This window comes from Canis aureus, chromosome 11 (assembly GCF_053574225.1).
Source record: "Canis aureus isolate CA01 chromosome 11, VMU_Caureus_v.1.0, whole genome shotgun sequence".
NCBI lineage: Eukaryota > Metazoa > Chordata > Mammalia > Carnivora > Canidae > Canis > Canis aureus.
Genome location: NC_135621.1, coordinates 22971275 through 22981802, shown reverse-complemented (window position 1 = coordinate 22981802; position 10528 = coordinate 22971275). Strand labels below are relative to the sequence as shown.

Below are 10528 nucleotides of genomic sequence, written 5' to 3'. Positions count from 1 at the left end.
CCCCCAGGCCATGGGATCCTGTGGGTTGAATCCCCCTCCGTGGCTGCAGCTCACCTGGACGAGGCGCTCCCCACGCTGCTGGCTGCTACAGGCAGGGACGGCTGTGGCCACCTGATGCCCTCGGCTCCTGGGCCGCCCCCTGGGCACTCTCACCCACCCGAAGCCCAGCCTGGCCTTCCTCCAGCCCTGGAAGCAGCAAGAGCCAGGAAACAGCCATCAGCCCCCTCCCGAGTGGTGCCCCCTTCCCCCCAGCTGTGCCCCTTCCCCCCAGGCTGTGCCCCTTCCCCCCCAGCAGCCCGCACTGGGGTTCCTCCCATCCTAAGAATCCCTCTGTGGACTCCATCCAACATCAAGCAGAAAATCATTTCTCTGCTCTTCCCGAAAGCAAAGCCCCTCAAAAGAGTCTCCAATTGTTCCTCTGGTCCCGTGAGCCTTGCCAGCGCTCCCCCCCCAATGGGTCCAAAGGCCACCAAGGACCCCGGGTCCCTCATTGTGGGGTCGGCACTTGGACCTCCCTGGGCGGGCGTGGCTCCCGGCGACTCACTTTCTCTTCCCCCACCTCTGCTCCGTACCCAGAGTGGAAGCTGGAACACTGTGATGTTTCTCCGCTGCCCCCACATCGCCCAGCAACACACCGGGGCCCCAGGCCCTGGGTGCAGCTCCCCCTCGCAGGCAACATGGGCCACAGCTCCTGACCCCCGCCTCGGGTCTGCTCCCGCCGGTCTTCCCAAACCACAAAAGGACAGCCTTCCAGTTGCTCAGACCAAAATCTTTATGACCTTTCTGGGCCCCCCTCTTCCTCAGACCCCACCCCCGTCAGCACATCCTCTGGTTTTACATTGTATGTCCCAGAGTCGGCCACCTCCCATCACTGCCTAGCCTAAGCCACCGTGAACCATTGTGTTTTTTGAGGTTGTTTGAGGTTGTTACAATTGCTTCCTCTTGTTCTTTTTCTGCCAACAGCCCTCCAAAGGCTCACAACGCCGCCCAGCATTCCCAGGGCTGACGGGGTCACCTGCTCGGGCTTCTCTTCTTGCACCCATTGCCCCACGGACTCCTAGATGCTCCTTAAGCAAGTGAGACTGTGTCCTGCCCCAGGGCCTTTGCATATGACATTCTCTTTGCCTAAACACTTTCCTGTCAGATCTCTGCCGGCTCGTTCCCTTACCTCCTTGTGGTCTTCACTGAAATGTCACTTCCTCAGTGACATTGCACCTGCAGCCTCCTGCCTCCTCTCTCTGCAGCTCTGCCCTTTCCTCCTTTCCCTGCCTCCTACTTGTCTCCTGCCGGGCCGATCTCATGCATTGTCTGGTTCTCAAGGGCAGGGATTTCGACCTCTCTGCTCAACACTGCATCCCCTGTGCCCCAAACAGCACTGGCACGTGGTGGTTGCCCAGTAAACATCCACCAAGCGAATAGCACAAGGACTTAACCTGACTCAGAACCAAGAGTCCCAATAGGAAGCTGCAGGGGCAAGTTCTCCCCAGCTCCAGGGCAGCCCCGGCCCCCTCCCTTCGGCCTCCAAGGGGCTCTGAGTCAGGTTAGTGGTCTAGATTCATACATGGTGTTTCACCCAGGGCCAGAGTGGGTGGTCCTGACCCTAGTGCCCTGGATGCTCAGTGGGTCAGCATCAAAGCCAGATTAACCCCCAGCTTAACCCCAGCTGTCACATTCTTGTGAGAGTTGTGGGCTAGAACGATTCAGTAGCCCCAGTCTCGCACTTGGACTCAGACCTCTGGGAGTCCTCACTGCCACATGCACACATGCAGGCGCACATGCACATACATAAATGAACACATGCACACACTTGTTGACACTGCCACTGGCTAGGGAGCCAGGGGTTCTCAATGTCGCTAATGATTGATTACAGTCCTAGAATCACACGGGACCCCAGAGACTCAGTGCTCAGGCCTTCCTGGCAATACCATCTTGTTTATCATCTTATTTCACAGGCAGGGACCCTGTTCAGAGACAGGATATGGTTTATGTCACCTTTAGCTCCCTATTCCAGGGGCAGAGTTACCCCATCAGGCCATGCGTGGACATGGTAAGGGACAGTGCCACCTCTCTGGACACACACTAGGCTCAATGATCACCAACCCCAAATGGGGATGAATAAAGTTGGCCCCACCAGTCACTGAGTGAGCCAAAGGAGATAACCAACAAGCAATGCCCCAAATATTGTGGCTCTTGAGAACCAGGGTGGTGATGACTGTGGTCATTGTTACCATGCTTCTAGGCTCACCTTGATGTAGCCTGAATTGCAAGAAGCATCTCAGCTGGCTCTTATTTTATTTTGTCCCCACTTGGGTAGATTGCTTCTCACCCTTCATTCTGGCCTGTCATACCTCAGAGCTGTCTTGCTGGGTCATCAGTCTGCTTATCCAACTTAGGGGGAAATGCCCTCTGAACACCAACCTGAACTGTATCCAAAGGGTCTAGGTCCTCTCAGTGCTAAGATAATGAACACTTGGCTCTTCTGTCTGCAGGAACAAAGCCTCTGAGCACACCTACCAGGAGGCTGTTTCTGGCTGGCTTGGCTCTGTCCAGGTAATACATGCTGCCCTGACAAGCCCAGGTACCCAATAACATGGGTCAAATCACATTTCAATCTCTGTTTCTGCTGAAACCACACCACGCCCACCTTGGGAGGCTGTGGGGAGGACTTGTTTTCAGAAGAAGACTGGCATTTCCTTTTGTCCATGGGCTCACGCACCCAGTGAGAAGGAGGTTGCCAATACTTGGGTTAAAAAGAGAGTCCTTCTGCTTCTGACCAAGATGAATAACAGTTTTGTGTTACTTCCACCAGGAACAATCCAAAGAATTCGCAGAGCAAGACATCCTGACTGTATTCCACAAGTCCAAATGATAAAGTAGAGATATGGGGGATAAAAAAGACCCAAATCAAACTTTGTTGAAAACTACAATGCACAAGATAGAAAACATAGCAGACAGAATAACAGAAAATTAGCATTATGAAAAAAAAAAAGATTGGTGAACTTCAAGACATACTGTTGGAAACTATCCATAATGAAACACACAGAGGAAAAAGAATCCCCCCCAAAGAAAAGAGTTCCAGTGAGCTGCGGGTCAACTTCAATCAGCCTAATATATGTGTAATTGGAGTCCCTGAAGGAGAGGAGGCAGGGAACAGAAAAAAAGAGATTTGAAGAAGTAATGATCAGATTTTTCCAAAATGATGAAAGCTACAAACCCACAGATCCAAGGGTTCAACAAACTGCAAGCATGAGAAGCATGAGGAAAATTACATGAAGGCACATCATAATTGAACTGCTCAAAAACAGTGATAAAGAGGAAATCTTAAAAGTAGCCATGGAGAAAGACATTCCACAAAGGAAGAAAATGAGAATGACAGCAGATTTCTTGTCAAAAGCAATGCAAGTAAAGCAACGATATTTTTTAAAGTACCAGAAGAAAAACTGTCATCTGTACCTATCTTTAAAAGAAGGGTATCATTTAAAATATAATTCCAGCAAATATATACACAGTAAAATATCTTTGAAAAGGAAAAGTGAGTAATGACATTTTTTCAAACACACAGAAGCAGGAAAAAATTCATCAGCAGCGCACTTGCACTACAAGAAATGTTAGAGCCCTGGGGCTCCTGGGTGGCTCAGTGGTTGAATGTCTGCCTTCGGCTCAGGGTGTTATCCTGGGGTCCTGGGATTGAGTCCCACATTGGGCTTCCCACAGGGAGCCTGCTTCTCCCTTTGCCTGTGTCTCTGCCTCTCTCTGTGTGTCTTTCATGAATAAATAAAATCTTTAAAAAAAAAAAAAAGAAAGAAAGAAAAAAGAAATGTTACAGTCCTTCTTGCAGAGGAAAAATGATGCCAGCTGGAAATACAGATCTATACAAAGATATTAAGAACATTGTAAGTGGTACCTATATGGGTAAATATATAACATTTTCTAAAATTTAAATCGCTTCAAAAAACAATTGAAAAGATCTAAATAAATGGAACAATATTCCATGTTCATGGGTTGGAAGTCTTACTGTTGTTAAAATGGAAATACTATTCAAAGTAATCTACAGACTAAGTACAACCCCTATCCAAATTCCAATAGCCTTTTTCACAGAAATAGAAAAGGCAACCCTCTGTTTCATATGAAATTGCAAGGGATCCCAAATAGCCAAGGCAATTTGAAAAGGAAGAACAAAGTTGGAAGACTCACATTTCTCAACTCCATAATATACTATAAAGCTAAAGTAATCAAAAGAGTATAGTGCAGGCGTGAGGATAGACATCTTGACCAGTGGAACAAATTTAAGAATCCAGAAATAAACCTATATGTCTATGGCCAATTGATTTTCAACAAGGTTGCCAATATCATTCAATGAGGGAAAGAAGTCTCTCTTTAACAAGTGCTGAGACAACTGCATATCCACAAGCAAAAGAATGAAGTTGCACCCCTACCTCACACCATATACAAAAATTAACTTGAAGTAGACCAACAACAACCTAAGTATCATAGCTACTATAAACTCTTTTTTTTAAAAGATTTTATTTATTTATTTGAGAAAGAGACAGAGACTGAGAGAGCACAAGTGTGGGAGAGAGGGAGAAGCAGGTAGTCCGATGTGGGGCTCATTGCCAGGACCCCGGGATCATGACTTGAGCCAAAGGCAGATGCTTAACCGACTGAGCCGCCCAGGCTCCCCTACTATAAACTCTTAAAAGATAACATATGAATTAATCTTCATGGCCTTGGATTTGGCAATGGATTCTTAGATATGACACCAAAAGCATGATGAACAAATAAGTAAAACTTCATCAAAATTAAAAACTTCTGTGTATTAAAAGACATTACCAAGACAGTGAAAAGGCAACCTACAGAGTGGGAGAAAATATTTATAAATCAAATATCTCATAAGGGTGTAGCTTCCAGAAGATATAAAAGACTCTGACAACACCAAAAAGAATCCAATTTTAAAGTGGGCAAAGGACTTCTCCAAAGAATATACACATGGCCAACAAGCACATAAAGAGATGTTCAATATCATTAGCTATGAGAGAAAAATACAAACATCACGGTGAAATACCATTTTATATGTTTTGACAGGACTATGTAAAACATAGTGTCAAACATTGTTTCAAACAAAGGAAATAAGCATAGGCAAGGTGGTAGAGAAACTGGAATCCTCAGACGTAGTCAGTAAAAATATAAAATGGTTCAGCTGCTGTGGAAAACAATTTGGCTGTTCCTCATAAAGTTAAACATAGAATGACCATAGAAACCAGCATTTCTTCCAAAAAATTGAAAACAAGTCTTTAAATCCTTACACACCAGTGCTCATAGCAACAATATTCACAGCAGCTAAAGGGTAAAAATGACCCAAATGTCCATCAATGGATGAGTGGATAAACAAATTGGGGTCCATCCATACAATAGAATGCTACTCAATCATAAAAAGGAACAAAGCACTGATACATGCTACAGTATGGATGAACCTTGACAACATTATGCTAAGTGAAAGAAATCAGACACAAAGGTCACCTATTAAATGATTCCAATTACACAAAATACCCAGAATAGGTAAGTCCGTAGAAACTGAATGAAGATGAGTGGTTGTCGAGAGTCCAGGGGGAATGGGGTGTAACTTCTTAATGAGTGTGGGGCTTTATTTTGGAAGGATGGAAATGTTTTTGAACATCAGTAGAGGTGGTGGTTACACAACTTTGTGAATGTGCTAAATGCCACTGGATTAATCACTTTAAAATAATTAATTTTGCTATGTGAATTTCACCTCAATTTTTAAAGAAATGATTGATTGTTCACATATATTTATAAAATAAGTAAAATGTATGGCAATAGGATAAAGGTCAGAAGGGGGAAATGGAAATGCTATTATAAGGTTTTTACACTATACGAGGTGAAGTGACATAATATCACTTGAAAGTAGACTCTGATAAGTTCAAGACTGTAGGATAAACCCTAAAGCAATCACTAAAATAATTTAACAAAGAAACATAACTAAGGAGGTAAAATGGAAAAATAAAAAGTACTCAATCCAAAATAAGGCAATAAAAGAAAAAAAAACAAGGAGCAGATGAGACCAACAACAACAACAATAAAACTATCACAAAACAAAGAGACCTAATATATCAATAATCACATTAAATGTAAATTATCTAAGCACCCCAATGGGAGATCAGAGATTACAAGATTGCATAAAATAATCAAGGTCTGGGGCGCCTGGTTGGCTCAGTCAGAAAAGCATGCGACTCTTGATACTGGGGTCATGAGTTCAAGCCCCACATTGAGTGTAGAGATTACTTAAATAAATACATAAACTCTAAAAAAAAATCAAGGTCCAACTATAATATTACATACAAGAAATGAACCTTAAATATATAGACACAGGGATGCCTAGATGGCTCATCAGTAGAGTGTCTGCCTTTGGCTCAGGGCATGATCATGGGATCAAGTCCCATATTGGGTTCCCTATGGGGAGCCTGCTTCTCCCTCTGCCTATGTCTCTGCCTCTGTGTGTGTGTGTCTCTCATGAATAAATAAATAACATCTTTAAAAAAAGAAAAGACTTACCACTACAATGGTAATCCAAACAATGCTGGACTAGCTATACATCAAAGTAAATTTCAGAGGACAGAATATTACCAGAGATAAAGCAATTTCATAATTATAAAGGTGTCAGTTAACCAAGAGAACATAGCAATTTTTTAAAAGATTTTATTTATTTTATTGGAGAGAGAGAAACAGAGCATAAAGACAGAGGGGCAGAGAGAGAGAGACAAGCAGTCTCCCCACTGAATGGGGATCCTGCCTCAAGGCTTGATCCCAGGACCCTGAGATCATGACCTGAGCCGAAGTTAGACACATAACCAACTGAGTCACCTAGGTGCCCCAAGAGGATATAACAATCTTAAATATATAGAGCTTCAGAATACGTGAAGCAAAAGCTGATAAGCTGAAGAGGGAACTAAATCACAATTATGGAGAGAGATTTCAACACTCCTCTCTCAATTACTGATAGAACAAGAGGCAGAAAATCATCAAGGATATAGAAGATCTGAGCCATACTATTAGTCAACTTGTCCTAATTATAATTCATAGAATGTTACACTCAACAACAGCAGAATAAACACTCTTCTGAAGTGCACAAGGATAGAGCATATTACCAAGATATGGTATATTCTGGCTCATGAAATTTAAAAGGATTCAGGTTACACAAATTATGTTCTCTTACCATAATTGAAATCAGTAATATAAAGATATTTGGGCAATCCTCAAATATTTGGGAACTAAACAAATTATATTATACTCCCATGAGTCAAAGAAGGAATCAAAAGTGAAATTAGAAAGTATTTTAAACTGAATGATGAAAACACAACATATCAGAATTTGTGAGATGATGCTAAAGCAGAGATTAGCTTCACCTTAGATATATTAAATGCCTATATTAGAAAAGAAGAAGGATCTCAAAATCTCAAATCCGTGACCTCAGTTCTACCTTAATAGAAAAAGAGCAAATTTAACCCAAAGTAAGCAAAAGAAATAATGAAGAGCAAAGCTAAAATCGGTGAAATAGAGAGAGAAAAATAATAAAGGGGAAAATGAAACCAAAGGCTGTCTGTTCAGGAAGCTTAATAAAACTGATAAAACTCCAATTAAACTAATAAGGAAAAATAAAAAAGATCCTAATTACTAAAATTAGAAACGAGAAAAGTCACTACAGACTTTATAGATAGTAAGAAGATAATCAGAGAATATTATGAACAATGTTATGCCTATAAATCGGACAGCTTAAACAGCCAAATTCTTGGGAAGAGATGAATTTCCAAAGCTCACTCAAAAGTAAATAGAAAAAAAAAAAGGAAATAGATAGCCTGAATACCCCTATATCTTTTTTTTTTTTTAGATTTTATTTCTTTATTCATGAGAGACACAGAGACAGAAAGAGAGGCAGAGACACAGGCAGAGGGAGAAGCAGGCTCCATGCAGGGAGTCTGACGTGGGACTTGATCCTGGGTCTCCAGGATCATGCCCTGGGCTGAAGGCGGCGCTGAACCACTGAGCCACCTGTGCTGCCCCTCCCTATATCTATTAAAGAAACTGACATTGCACAAACAAAACTCCAGGTCCAGATGCCTTCACTCATGAATTCTATGAGTGAATTTTGGGAATTCTCCACAAACTCTCAGAATATTAAAGAAGGGATGTGTTTCCCAACTAACAACATATGAAAAGGACAACACAGCATGACCAAGTGAGCTTTTATCTAAGCATTGCAAAATTGGTTTAATATTAGAAAACTAATCGGTGTAATTCACCACATTAACATGCTTGAAAAAATAAACATATGATCACCTTAATTGATGCAGGAAAAAAAACTGTATCCATTCTTGATCAAAAATTCAGTAAACTGGAAATAGAAGGGAACTTTCTCCATTTGAGAAAAGACATCTAAAAAAAAGCTACAACTAACATCATATTAATGATGGAAGACTGAATTTTCTTCCCCTAAGATCAGCAATGAGACATGACGTCTGCTGTCGTCACTTTTATTCAGCCTGAACTGGAGGTTCTTCCTGGCAAATCAGGCAGGAAAAATAAATAAAAGATATCTAGATTGGAAAAAAAGAAGTAAAACTGCGTGTATTCAGAGACAACATGATCTTCTATGTGGAAAATCCAACGAATTTACAATAAAGAGTTTAATGAGCTTGCAGAAACAAGATCAGTATCCGTAAATCATTTGTATTTCTATATACTAGTGACACAAAATCAGAAATGAAGACTTTAAAATTCATTTATAATAGTATCAAAAAGTATGACATATTTAAGAGTACACCTGACAAAAGATATGAAAGACCCTGAAAATCACATAATATTGCCAAAAGAAATTACAGATCTTCATAAATGGAGACGTAGACTGTGTTTGCGAGCTAGACTCAATATTGTGAAAATGTTGCTTTCTCCCAAAATCGATGTGTAGATTTAATGCCACACCACTCATGCATGCTTCTTGGAGAGACTGACAGACTCTCACACTCACATGGAAGTGTATAGAACCTTTATAAATAAGAACAGAAGTGGAAAATCCATACTATATCATTTTAAGACTTAATATACAGCTACTGTAATCAAGAGCGTGTAATACTCATGTGAAGAGAAGTGGGTCGATGGAACGAGATAGAGACACATGCATAGAGAGGCAACTTATTTTTGACAAAGTGTAAAGTTGATTTAGTGGAGAAATGGTCATATGATAGTCCTTTTAACAGGTGGCATTAGAACATTCGAATATTTATCTGCAAAAACAAAACAAAACAAAACAAAAAAAATCCTGAAGAGCAAATTTAAATGTCTATCTGGCCCCGTATACAAAAATTAACTTAAAATTGGGCCATAGGCCTAAATGGAAAGCCTAAAACTATAAAAACTTTAAAAGAATGTTGTGGTCTTGACACCAATTTCTTGGCTACGACACCCAAAGCATGATCCATAAAGGGACACATTGGTCATTGGGCTTTATAAAAATTAAAGCCTTTTTTTGCTCTTTGAAAGATGCTGTCAAGAGAATAAAGAGACAAGCCAGACTGGGAGAAAATAATTTCAAAGCATATACCTGATAAGGGACTTGCATCCAGAATATACAAAGAATTCCCAACACCCAACGTAAGAGAACAAACAACCCACCGTTTTTTAATGCACAAAAGATTTGAACAACATGTGCCAAAGAAGATACATGAAGAGCAAATAAGCACACAGAAAGACGCGTATCTTTATTCATTCGGGGAGGGGGAGGGAAATGCACAGTAAGATCCCAGCAAGAGACCCTCTCCATCTATTTGAATGACTAAAATGAGAAAAGCTGACAGCATGCTGTCAAGGATGTAGAAGGACCCACCCACTGCGGGTGGCAAGGCCTGTAAAATGCCACAAGCAAGCACTTTCGGAAAAACACTTGGGCAACTTCTTAAAAAGTTAAACATATACTGAAAACATACATCCATACAGAGCTTTGTGTATGAGTAGTCATAGCAACTTTATTTCTTTTTTTTTAAGATTTTATTTATTTATTCATGAGAGACACAGAGAGAGAGAGAGAGAGAGAGAGAGAGGCAGAGACACAGGCAGAGGGAGAAGCAGGCTCCATGCAGCGAGCCCGCCGTGGGACTCGATCCCGGAATCAGGCCCTGGGCTGAAGGCAGCGCTAAACCGAGCTGCCCAGCAACTTTATTTCTAACCCCAAATTGGACACAACCTAAATGTGTATCAGCAAGAGAATTAAAAAATAAACAACAAAAAACCAAGTTGCAGGATCTACACACTGAGCAATAAAAAGGAACGTGCCTTCAACACGCCCTACAACAGGGACGGATCTCAGTCATTCCGCTGAGGGCAAGCGCGCAGAGAACATACTGCAGGAGTCCCTTTATGTAAAATCCCAGGAAATACAAACTAATTTATAGTGGCAGAAAGCACATCAGTGGATGTCTGGGAAAAGGTAGGGCAAGAAGGGGCAGGAGGGAGGGATTGATGG

General features: G+C 41.6%; 1 long non-coding RNA gene across 1 annotated transcript; it reads left to right on the top strand.

Annotated features, from left to right (window-relative positions):
- The first annotated feature begins 711 nt into the window (after positions 1-711).
- LOC144323534 (uncharacterized) lies at positions 712-10298 on the top strand. The gene is made up of 3 exons (XR_013388938.1): positions 712-1076; positions 2490-2550; positions 2810-10298. It is a non-coding gene; the product is annotated as an uncharacterized LOC144323534 (long non-coding RNA).
- Positions 10299-10528: the final 230 nt, after the last annotated feature.